Source organism: Cornus florida, unplaced genomic scaffold (genome assembly GCF_030987335.1).
Source record: "Cornus florida cultivar Cherokee Brave unplaced genomic scaffold, ASM3098733v1 CherokeeBrave_3.0.0_Hap2_Chr08, whole genome shotgun sequence".
Lineage (NCBI taxonomy): Eukaryota > Viridiplantae > Streptophyta > Magnoliopsida > Cornales > Cornaceae > Cornus > Cornus florida.
The window spans coordinates 48591191-48604615 of record NW_026775578.1 but is presented as its reverse complement, the minus strand read 5'-3'; the positions used below and the strand labels follow the sequence as shown (position 1 = coordinate 48604615).

The window sequence follows — 13425 nt, the reverse complement described above, 5'->3', positions numbered from 1 at the left end:
ACACCATCCTTTTACACATTGGTGATATGACAGTGTATCTCAGTAGATTGCTAGAAATGAAAAAAAATTACAAATCATATGTGGCAGTTCATATTTTACACAAAAAAAAAAATTTAACAAATCGCTGGAGATGCTCGTTATCTCTGTTTCTCTTTTAACCCAACTGACGTTGTCTCTCATCTTTCCTATATAGGCTTTTGGTTGTATTTTCCTAACTCCATCAATATCCATACTTATATATATATATATATATATATATTCTTTTCTAACCGTTACTATTGCCGGTAAAAGTTGCATGTCTTGCAATCACATTTTTGTCCATCTTAATTCCATGGCAAAGAACATTTATTTTATGCTTGGAATATTTCCCCAATCGTGAAAATGAGCAAGAGGAGAGAGAAGGAGGATTTTTTTTGAAAAAGATGAGGGAGAGATAACACGTTAAACGTCTTTAGAATATGGTGAATTTTCCTTAATTCAAAAGGGTGCCGTTTTTAAACTTTGATAAATTTTTCTTACCTCAAAACGGTATATTTTTAAACTTTTTTTTAGTAGATAGATTTTAAATGTCACATATCAATCTATAGCAAATTGAACTTAGAATAACTTAAAGAATATTTAATTTGAAGAATTCAAGTCCAAAATTAAAAGGTCGAGTCAATCTAAATTTGGGAAGCAAAGAGAGCTTTCTATTAATGAGATTAGAGTAATTAGCTACATAAAACTCCTCGAAAAGTCAAATTCAATCAACGGAGTAAAAAGATTAAATCCAAAAATATTCTGAGTACCATACAATATACAAGCTTTTGCAAGTTGCTCCTTGCATATCAATTTGGTCCCCTCAATTATTAAAAATGTTACGGTTTGCCCCCTCAAGAGGGAGGTATCCGGTATCTTATAATATTTTTAATAGTTAGGGTGCAAATTGTAATGCAGGAGGATAACTTGCAAAAACTTGTATGATACAAAGAAATTTCTTACAAATAATAAAAAATAAAAAAAATAAAAAGAAAAAAGATAAGAGTTTATGGAACCATGTACTTTTCGGTCCTAACCACGTCTTTACGTACTTTGCCTTTTGTCATACACAATTAGTTAAATTTGAACTTCAAAAAAATATATTTCAAAAATATTAACTAATTAATAAATATAGTTCGTTTCACTTTTTATTCCAGGTATCCCAATATCCCTGGTCAAAATTGTAGGAGCAATTCTTGTATGGAATGGTAGAAACTAATTTCAAAAGGCATTTTTGTATTTGATTAATATTATATTTTGCAAACTAAAGTAGGCTGATGATATTGTCACTCCACCAATGTCTTTAGGCGCTAAGCCCTCCTTCTCCCTTAAAATAATATTATAAAAGGGTCCCGTGTTTGGTTCCTATATTTTTTTTGCGGCATAATTGTCCTTCTTTGTTAAGGCTAGAATGCTGGTGCAAAATGCAAATTCCTTTTCTTTCATGTTCTCTAATCCCTCCCTCTCAAACAGTATTGAAGAAATCTCATAAATTTATGAATCATTCAATCCTTCTAATATTCATAGCAATTACGGCTACAAATAAGTCGAGCCAAGCCTAGCTTTCACATGTTCGGGCTTGGCTCGTCAAGATCAGAAGGGTGCTCGGGCGAGCTTGGTATTGCCATGCTCGAGCTCGGCTCGTGAGTTTCTTGGCAAGCTCAGGCTCGGCTCGGCTCGAGCTCGTTTGGCCAAACACACCCATCTCATTCTCTTGTGTGTATATATCTTATATTGAGAAGAAATATACAATATCAGATTTATACAAGAATCCGTGTATATATAAATAAATCCATGTATATAGTTAAGCGACTTCATCGCTTGTTCATCGATCTTCTCCTTTTGTCTCCATCGCTATTGTTGACCATCTCCTTACAAATCACATGGTGCTGAAGATGAAGCGTGGATTAACTACACCAGAGGAAGAGAGAAGATAGATGAGAGATGAGCTTGGGGATGAAGTGTGGCAGAAAGAATGAGATAAGTTAGGGCTGAGAGATTGGGGATGAAGTGTGGTGGCAAGAATGAGATAAGTTAGGGCTAAGGTGGGTATTAGTCTGGAGATATTAGGTTTGTTTAATTTTAAATGCACATGAGTTTATAAGTTGGACTTCTAAAGTAAAATTATGGGTCAACATTATGATATGGGCTTAAGTATAATTTTAATGGGTAATTATTTATATGGACTAAGAATAAATCAAATAAAATTTTACTAAACGAGATTGTTCACGAGCTTGCCGAGCCGAGTCCAACATTATTCGGGCTCGGCTCGTTTACTGAACAAGCCTAAAAATTGGATTCGAGTTCAGCTCGTTTGTTTATCGAATGAGCCCGAGCCGAGTCGTGAACAGCTCGGTTCATTTGCAGCCGTAATGATAATTTGTTTTTTCTTGGGTTCTACTTTCTTCTTCAAAATATATTTTTTGAGTTGATTTTAAAAATATCATTTCTTCTTATGTTGTTGAATTGTTCTATCAATATATTTTTCACCCTTTAAAAAAAAATAGTAGAATTAATTTTTAACTATTAGAATACAATATTGAGACTAATAGAAACAATTCTTATGTCGATTAAAGAGGAGGAAGGGGATATTAAATTAGAAACCAAAAACTTTAGAGTTCAATATGTGACTAGAGAGAGTAGCAATCAAATATGCGTGATTAAGAATTAACACCCATTTAGTATCCTCATCGTGCATATCCATACCATGTTGTTTGTTAAATCCCCTTCTTAAAGTTTAAAAAGCGTGCAACTAATGAAGTTCTGACACATTAAACTCGTGCGAAGATCTAAATACCCTAAAACATTTCTTACATTATTTTTTAAAAAAAAAAATCTAAATGAGAAATGACTAAAGGACCAATTTAGTCATTTCTCATTTGGATTTTATATATTGCACTAATGAAGTTCTGACACATTAAACTCGTGCGAAGATCTAAATACCCTAAAACATTTCTTACATTATTTTTTTTAAAAAAAAATCTAAATGAAAAATGACTAAAGGGCCAATTTAGTCATTTCTCATTTGGATTTTATATATTGGGTTAGAAATTTTATATATTGATTTTAGCTACAATTAATTATTGGTCCTCGTATTCACAGGTGTTTGCACTTTCAATGTCAAATCCACGTCCCTAGGGTTGCTATTCTAATATCTCACCAATTCAGGCGTATTCCGTGCCTTATAAAGTTGTTCAAGATAGCACTGTCATTTTCATCATTGCAATGTTCCGGATTTTTTTTTGTTATTTTTATTTTATTTATCGTTTTACTTGTCGTGCGGGCTCTGATAATTTTATTGCAATTATTTTAATTATATGAGCATGTGATGTGTTTACAATCATATATATGGATGTCTATATATATATATATATATATATATAGGTGGACTTAAATTAATAGAGAAAAGACCGTATGAGAGTGAGAAACTGACAAGGTGATTTTGATATTTAGAAAGTATTTCACTAATGGACTTAACCATGATTGAAGTCTGGGTGGCTGGAGTAATTTTGTACAAACTTTAAGGGAGGTTGATCATATTTTTTCAAGTAATTTTATTACGGATAATTTGAACACATTTTAAAGAAAGTCAGAATAATTTACCCATATACATTCAAAAAGTTGTAGTTTATTAATACTCTCATATCTTTTAAAAGTAAATGGATGGATGTGTATCTCATATCTTTTAGAAGCAAATGGGTGGATCTGCATCTTGTCAATGTTTAAAAAACTTATATATTGTAAAATGTATATTCTTGAGATGTTAAGGCTTGGACTCAGAAACATGAGGCGTGGGCTAAACAAGCTCATATTGTTACATATCTAACTAATAGCAATTAGGTACAAAAGGTAGCCCAATGAATTAGGCCCAAGCCACTACTACTACATTTACATCCCACCTCTTGGGCTTATAATTAGCCAAGGAAACTAGGGAAGGAAAAGAAACTAGCCAAGGAAACTCACATCCTCTAGTTTAGATAATTAGCCAAGGAAACTAGGGAAGGAAAAGAAAGAAATTGATAATTCCCCTTTAATGGTCTTCAAAAAGTTTAAGGTAAGTTACGTTGTTAGGCCCATTTCAACCAACTTTTACAAATTCTAAAATCGTATAATTTAAACTAACATGTTAACCAAATTATTATCTCAGTCCAATTATTGATATTTGCAATTACATTTCATCTAGCATAGTACAGGCACCTAAACTATATTAGAGTCAATATATAGAGAGTAGAATCGCTCAAAATTTCTAGAGTGTTAAACAGAGCAGTAAATGTGGAAATGTGTATTCGTTTACTTAATTACAATATACAGGTAGAAAGGAATTTCCATAAGGGGAAGGTAAAAAAATTAGATCAATCATGTAAAAATAATTTCACAAAATTTATTTTCCGTACAACATTATGGCGACAACACTAGCTGATAATTATTTAACAGTTAGCCATGAGAGTCCAACAAAGATTTCTTGGCACAAAACGACATGAAAATTACAGGTAAACAAGCTTCGTCGAATAAACAGATGGAATAAAATCACCTTAACCCAAAGTAAAAGCAGTTGGATAAGGCTTAAACAATACTGATGACAAGAAGTAAGCACACATCATAGCAAAACACAGTTTCAAACCATAGAAACAAATTTAACAATACATTGATGCACATTCAGAAAGAAAAAAGAAATTGCTACAGGAGATGAATCATATGATTCAATTCCCATTTAAAACCTAAATGAAACTAACAGAAAACACAAACTCAAACAAAAGACCAAGAAAAGGTCTCCATACCCTACCAAAATTGCAGAGCAAGTCAGTCAAAGGATCAAAACATCAAACTTTCTAAAAAAACAACAAATCCAACAATATAAAGCAACGAGAAAATGACAAAATAACATGCAAACATGTACCCAGTGCACAACTGAAGCTCAAGAACCCTAAAATCTCTAAATCAATAATAGGAACTAGAGTTTATAATTAAAAATGAAAAGAATTAAAAAAAAGCCCCAAATTAAGCTAGGGCTTTTAGGAGTTGAGTTACTATTCAGTTGCCAGAATCTGAAAGGTCAAATCTCCGATCATTTCCTTCGTTTCTTCCTCAGACTCGGAAGCGTGAAAAGCCACTCATCGGCTGATATAATCTCCACATCATCAAATGAGAATCACACCACTGGCAAACGGGGCCATAAACAGACTCCACATGAAATTTTTTCTTCTCTCTTTTAGGAAGAAACTTAAGTTGAAAAGATAGATATATGTATATATATACATATGTATGTATAGCCATCCTTTGCCCTTTCTATGATAAGCTATTCTGGAAGGGATTTTCTATCCACTCCATTTAGAAATTGCAGAAAGAAACCATTAGTGTATGTATGTACATATATATGTATATAGAAATAACATTGGGTATGGCACCTCTGGAGTGCTTCTAGGGTAGCGAATGGACCTGGAAATAATAAGAATCCTTCTTTTTCCATTAATGAGGATGGCACTGTCGTCATAAGACACATAAGACACAGAGAGGTGACCGAAGAACAAACCCATTATACCGACTCAGATTTTAGACAAAGATCTGAACAGAGATTGAAGAATAGAACCCTAAATCAGATGTTTGGTTATTTTTCTGTTCTACTCCCCCTAAATCAGAGCTTAGTTATGGGAAATCATAGATGGGTTATGAAAAATCAGCTCTGTAGATGAGAGTAATTAGATAAAACATAGCATAAATCCAAAATTTTGATTTGAATTGGTGGGATTTGGGGAAATATGGTTTTGGTGGTTTTTTTTGGATGGGATCGAATTTGGGTTGGGGAAAATTTGGTATGTAACATTAATGGAAAGTTAACGAATAGTTGACCTTTCAAGCTGGAGATGGATTTCTCCAGCTCCACTTCTTCAATCAAGTCAGCCTTTGATGAGTCCATTACAGAGGCTCCATTCCTTCAGGGAGGAACCTCACGAAATCATGGAAAAAAAAACGAAGTTGGTCCAGCGGTAGTGGGGTTGAGTGGGTGGGTTGTTCTGGCATTTTGTGTAGGCTGAGGGTGACAGGAAGCTTTGGTGAGTTTTGAGGGGATAAGAATCAGGAGGAGGGGTGGTGAATTGATTGGTTAGCAAGGAAGGATGTGGTTCATAGTGACGGATTGCAGGAAGGTTGAAAGAAGGGGAGGTGGAAGAGAGGAGAGGGAGGAGAAGACTCATGATTTTTCTCTTATTCTTGTTGTTTAACCAAAAAAAATTCGAAGTTCACCGAAGCAGTGCTTTAATGACAGAAGAAGAAATGGTAAAATGGGAGCAGGATATTGAAGTTACTTATCTGAGATATATATATATAGATATCCTTGTCTTAACAGCAATGCAGCAAAATGAACAGCACAGCCAACAATTCCTAATTTAGCCTTGGGATTTCAAACTAAAAAAAAAAAAAAATGACATCAGTTTTACTTGCCAATATGAAAATATATTGCAGCTTGTACATGTACATCTATCTAACAATGACGGAAGCTTTCCCCCTCTTCTGAGTCCTGACCTGTGCTGAAAGCAAGTTCATATCCTTCCACCCATTGAAGATGGATCCTGAAGGGTAAAATCAGATGCAAATAGAATATCCAGACGCAAGTTGTCAGAACGAGTCAGTGGAGAACCCTTCTAATGCTTCCAACTTACATGGCAAGCAATCCATCATATTAATTCGGACTTACTGATCCCTTTGGATTTTTCCTTAACCAATCCCCACCACTGCAGATCAGAAAAATTGTAACACAGGCACTAGATTTTTCCACTGAATACAAAACTCCCATCTCAATGTGACCATCACTTCCATTCATTTCAAAACAATATAACATAATCACCAGTAGTAGTTGCAGGAACACACCCCATTTTTCATATGATGAAACCGGTTTGAATCTCTTACTATTATTTCTCTCCCTGTTGCCATCGATATGTATTTGATTGCAGTATGGCAATCTCCACAGACACGAAGATTCTTAAAAACCCTTATGGGTTTCGACTTGGATGTGCTTATAACACCAAATGCTACTGCTATTTTCTCACTGTGTTGAAACAAATACTGTTCCTTCTGTTCCTCCTCCACATCATGAAGAACATAATCTGTGTTAGGGACATAACCCATCTCCTTTATTCTGAGAGCCAAATTACCTAGTTCTTCATATATCTCCTGTGCTTGGCGATGAGAGGTGTCCCCCACGTAAAATTTGTGAACCTGGTTTTCTGTCTCTATCCAGCTACAGCCTGCTTCCTTAACCAAATTTCTCTCTTTCATGCCTTTTCTGATCGCCACTACATCTTCCCATTGACCAGTTGAAGCATACAGATTTGATAATAAAATGTATGCTGCTGGATCATTTGGGGTTTGCTCTTTTGCAGCATGTTTCTCAAGCTCTGTGTTACCATGAACTCGCCAAGCTCCAAGCAAGGTGCGCCAGACCAAAGCATCAGCCTTGAAAGGCATTGAGTCAATGAACTGAACAGCCTTTTCGAGGAAGCCACATCGTCCAAATAAATCAACCATGCATGCATAATGTTCCATCCTTGGGCTTATTGTATGTTCTTTGAACATTGAGTTAAAGAGTTTCCATCCCTCATTAATCATACCGACATGGCTACAAGCTGATCAAACAGCAATATATGTAATCTCATTCGGCTTTACACCTGCCTCAAGCATTTGGTAGAACATTTCCAAAGCTCTTCTTGCAAATCCATGTTTTGCAAACCCAGTGATTATTGAAGTCCACGATATTACATTCCGATCTTCCATTTCATTAAAAACTTGAAAAGCAGCTTCTATGTTCCCACATCTAGAGTACATAGAGACCAAAGCATTACAAACGGATTGGTTTGACTCGAACGTGGCTTTAATTAAGCGAGCATGGATTTGCTCACCCTTACTCACGGCACCTATACTTGCAGCTCTACTCAATAGACTGGCGAATGTGAAAGCATCAAACATGATTCCAGCATCCTTTATTTGATGGAAAAGCTCAAAGGCTTCATCAGCATTCAAATTCTTGGCATAGCCATCAAAAATAGTGTTGTAGGAAACCAAATTTTTCTCAAATAGAACATCAAAAGCTCTCCATGCATCTTCCATCCTACCAGATCGAGCATACATGCTAGTAAGAGAATTTCGCACGCAATCAGCTGAAGCAAGACCCAGTTTAACTGCATGGGTATAAACTTGTTCACCCATACCTGAATCAGCAAGATTTCCACATGCCTTGAGAATGCTGGAAAATGTGAAATGATTGGGTAAAACTTGACCCTGAATCATCTTGCCGTATAGTTCAATAGCTTTCTTATCGTGACCTCCGCTTTGCACATACCCATTCATAATTGCAGTCCAAGACATGACATTATGATCAGGCATCTGATCAAATACCTTCCTTGAATCATTCACAGATCCATCACCCACGCACTTTGCATACATGTCCACCAAACTGCACCCAACACAAACATCCATAGCCAATCCAGACTTAATCACCTGAGAATGCAATTGCTGCCCAATTGAATGATTCTAATTCTGCACAACTGGAAATGACAGTGCCATAAGTAAAGCGGTCTGGTTTAAATCCACTCAATACCATATCCAGAAACAAGTCAATGGCATATCTTGCATGACCCCGTTGGGAATATCTAGTTAGCATCAAAGTCCACGTAACTTCATTCTTGTCAGGCATTTTATCAAACACCTTCTTTGCAGAGTTCAAGTCACTACAACCCTTTGTAAACATATCAATCAATGCACACCCCACACACATCAGACTCAAAATACCCAGTTTTTATTACAGACCCAAAAATTATTTTCCCAATCGAAGCATTATTAACGTTCGAACAAGCTTGAATCACAGCCGGAAAACAAATTTGATTTGGGTTCTCTCCAAATTCAAGCATTTCAAAGAATGTAGATATTGCTTTTGAATTCATACCATTATGTGCAAAGCATGAGATCATTGCACTCCATGAACCAAGTCTCTACTCTCACCCATTGTCTCAAAGATAGAATTAGCAGTTTCCCAATCCCCACATTTAGAATACAAGCTGATCAGTGAATTAAGCACAACCGAGTCAAGTTCAAGTCCTGACTCGGACAATTTGCTGTGAACAAGCTTTCCAAGTTCAAAGTTTCGTGTTCTGATGCAGGATTTGAGGAGGACCGAGTAGGTGATGAGGTCTGGGGCGAGTTCATGTTGGGTCATGAGATCAAGGGTGGAGATTGCTTGGTGGAGGTGGCCAACATTGGCCAGACGAATCGGACGGTTCTTGAGAGGTTCGAAGTTTGGGTTCTTCAATGATTGGATGGATGATAATTTTTGGCGGGAAGGGTTTATGGGTTTGCGCGATGGCGGGATCAATTTGGCGGAAGAGGAAAGAGAGAAACTGATCATCCTCTCAACGGCTATTTTGATGTGCAATCAAAATGTCTATTGAAGAATGAGGGGTTTTAATATTTTGATGAAATCTTTGACTGTTTCTTTTTTATTGGAAAAATGCACTTGGCAAACCATTACAATTCCTGAATCGTGGTACCCAAGAAATTCATGCAACCATTCGACCCTTTTAAGACTTGAATGCTCACTGTTAATGCATTTCGTTATTTTTTATTATTGTTATTTGAGAATATTAATTTATTATTATGACAATCCCAACATAATATTAAATTTCTAAGTTTTATTTGAGAATTTGAAAAAAAAATTATATGCATCAAAAAATAAATTATTATTATGGTTGAAAAATTACTCCACTATCATAATCTTGTGCCTTAGTGGTATCTTCTCTACCTTTCAAAATAAATTATGTCGAGTGTATTTGAATTTCTTGGCCAATGACAAAGAAATAAAATAAATTAATTAATTATTTCACCATCTTAATACAATTACAAAAATTCTAAACGGTTTCATACTCATTGGCTGAATGGGTGCCGAGACCACAACACAATCTGTGAGTTGGGATCTTGACATTTTTTTTTTTTTTCTTTTTCCACGAATCATATTATGCACACATGATTTTATTAATCTATACTAATTAGATCATTATTTTCATATGCTATAGTTCAGGAAAGATCTTCGACTAAAGTTAGGGGAGGGGATGTTTCTCTGTCCCAATAACACTAACTTAAATTTGTGTTTGTGTGTTTTTTTTTTGGGGGTTAAATAAATATGCATAGAAGAAAAATATAAGTATGCAGGGTATTCCCAGGGATGGGCCATGTGCCCCTTTGCCAAAACAAAAGCGAAAGAAAAGAAAACGAGTCCAAAGAATAACAAAAAATAAAAAGCAGTTCAAGTCCATATCGTCCAAAATATTGGCCCAATGTGAATACCATAAAACTCAAAGCCCAGTCCATTATCATGGGCGGGAATTCATCAACATGCTTCTCAAAATGTCTGTGTTCCGGCTGGTTGTGTGGCTGTGGTGGTTGTAGTTGCAGGGCCGGCCCTAACCTTAGGCGACCAAGGCGGTCACCTTGGGCCTCAAATTTTAGAGTGCCTCAAAATTTTGAGGCCCATAGAGGATACAAAAAAAAAAAAAAATTAAGTTAGGACAAGTCCTGGTCGCCTAGGCCTCAAATTTTGAGGCCCATAGGGGATGGAAAAAAAAACACATACGGACTATTAAGTTAGGGCAAGTTTCAGACGACACAATCTGCTTCGACACTCCGCAGGATGCAGCCTCCGCTATCGCCTTGGCTCTCAGGTGACAAGGTATGTTCATCCTCTTTCTCTCTTCTCTTTCCTTTTGCATGAATCGATCTTTTATATATGTTTCTTTCTTTCGTTCATCTCATCATTTGATTTGTTCCAACTTTGGTTCGTTTGATTCAGGCCTTTACCTTTGTTCCAATAGTGAAAAGTAGCTTCCAAACTAGATTTTTTTTTTTTTGTGTGTGTGTCACTGTGTGTGATGGCTATCAAAAGCTGAAAGAATATATTATGGTTCTCTTAGTATTTTAATAAAGGAAAAAGTGCAAAAAAACCCCTTATACTATTGAGAAACTTGCAATTAACTCCCTAAATTATCAAAATTGCATAAAACCCCCTCAACTATACAAATTTGTTGCAGATCACTCCATCCATCACTGTTCCGGTCGGATCCATCACAGTTTGGGTCGGATCCATCACTGTTCCGGTATACACTATAATTTTAATGACCATAATATCCTTGTGAGGTTGAAAAGACACTAAAGCCCCTTATTATTGTAACAATTAAACCCAAACACCCTTTAAACACCCAAACACGTCCTTATCCTCATGTCTATATATACACACACACATATAGTTACAAATTACTGTTCATCTTCTCCAAAATTTATGTTCACTATAGAACTTTATTCAATCATACGAGATCACATTTATCAAAGTTCATCAAGAAGTAATATATACATATATAGTCATACTTCTTGAACCAATTAAAGAAATCAAATGTTTCAGTGGAAAAGAATTTTGATTAGTATAAAATTTCTCTTACATTGAAATATTTAGATGGTGAATAATTTGTAAATTTGGTGATTGTACCCATGGTCATGATCAGAATCATTACACCTATTTCCACAATCTACAGATAAGCCAAAAGAATCAAACGCAGAACAATTCAAAGATCCAAACTAAACACTGAGCTTTGAGTCCTAGTCTGTGTCCAAACCTCTCGAAACATCTCCACCATCATTAACCTCATCGATGCCTCTCACCCCTCTAAGCGTGTGACACTTGAGAGAGAAAGAAGAAAGAGAGATGGAGGGCAGTGGTAAGGTGAGACTGGTGGTGGGTGAAATCAAGGGCAGTGGTAAGTGGTGGTGGGTGAAATTGAAGGTGTGGTTTTTTCTTGGGTTGTCTTCAATTAGGTGACAGGCGGAGGTTGGGAAATTGGGTATAGCGGCGTCGATGAGGATGGTGGAGGTTGTAGTATGAAGCTGTTGCTGAGAGCGAGAGTGGTGTTGGGTGAATTGTTGCTATAGTATGAAGCTCGCCGGTATTAATGGAGATAGTTGTGTCTTCTCTTGCTCGCCGGCCGCCGTCCGAAGCCCCCTTGCTCCCCGGCCACAGCCGAGCCCGTCGCTCACCGCTGCACCAGCCGTCGCCCACCGCTGCGCCAGTCACGCCGCAGCGAACCGCCATCAGTTTCGTCCTCGCTACCTTGCCTACTGCAGTTCCTCATCACAGCCGACCACCGCCTAAAAATTAATAAAAAAGACTACAAATTAAAAATTAGATTAATAATTTTCAATGTTTATAAAAATCAGAATAATTGAGTTACGACATAGTTCGCTTAAATTTTTCTAAATTATTTACTCCCTGCAATCAATATATTGCTGTTTGTAATATCAGTATTTGGATCTTCAACACTAGACATTGTTGAATAACAAACAGTTACAGCTAATTCATGTATCACGGTCAATGACCACGCATCTCCATACTCGTGGTCACGGGTAAATTCCACCTCCGGCAACGTAAAAACTCCAACTTATCATGTTCTGCGCTTGCCGGATTTGGGTCGACGACGGGTCTTGTCTGGTTTCATCTTTCTCATCCCCGATTAAGGGTCCGTCCAAGATCAGCCCCTAAACCCAAAATTTGATTGGGAAAAAGCTTTGTTGAGTCAAAATGGGATTTGGATGGGACATCTTGCGCCAAACAATCCATCTCGTGTTTTCGGACGAGGTTGCTGCAGGTGTCGGCCACGAGGAGAAGGCGCTGGGAATGGGTACCAAGGCTGAGATCGACGAAGTACCCGAACCGGTGGAGCGCCGGAGATGAGGGGGAGTTGGGGGGTTTTACGGCGGCGCAAGGCAGAGAGGCGGTGGGCGTCGGAGGAGAGGGCTTCGGATCCGAGCTCGTCGCCGTTGCCATCATCCACGGCCGACCATCTATCCCTTCTTCTCTCTCTCTCTCTCTCTCTCTCTCTCTCTATATATATATATATATATCAATGCTTGCATAATTCTTCAAACTGTGTCGTTTTAATTGAGGGTAATGTTGTCTTTTGCTTTTTCGGCACCATATTGTTAATTCAAGGGGGTTAAATGCAAAAATTTGTCTTTTGCCTTTCTACATGTGTCTTTCATGGCGGCAATCGAGTCCATAATCTATGACAGGCACTTTTTTTTTTCCTCTCCCTAATCCACTCCAATCTCACAACAGCAGCAATCATACCCCTTTTCATCATAAGTTTTTGTGCATTTTCACATTCAATCCTACGAAAATTAAGGATCCCTTCTAGTGGGTTGAGCCGTTGAGGTAATAATTAACTTTTTCGATCTCTAAATTATGCTCGTACTTAAAAGTGCCAAATTAAGGGTTTTATATGAAGATACATACCACCATTATTGATGTTATTTGAAGTTGGCTCAGCTAGAATTTTAGTTAAAAATAGCACTTGCCATCAGATCATAATATACAAACAC

The 13425-nt window shown here is 36.9% G+C and overlaps 1 long non-coding RNA gene and 1 pseudogene across 1 annotated transcript; both read right to left on the bottom strand.

The window, feature by feature from the left end:
- Nucleotides 1-4889: 4889 nt before the first annotated feature.
- On the bottom strand, nucleotides 4890-9542 carry LOC132271644 (pentatricopeptide repeat-containing protein At3g49170, chloroplastic-like; annotated as a pseudogene).
- A 1907-nt stretch (nucleotides 9543-11449) lies between these two features.
- On the bottom strand, nucleotides 11450-12919 carry LOC132271643 (uncharacterized). The gene is made up of 2 exons (XR_009469757.1): nucleotides 12439-12919; nucleotides 11450-12195 (listed from the first exon to the last, which is right to left on the bottom strand). It is a non-coding gene; the product is annotated as an uncharacterized LOC132271643 (long non-coding RNA).
- Between the last annotated feature and the right edge of the window lie 506 nt (nucleotides 12920-13425).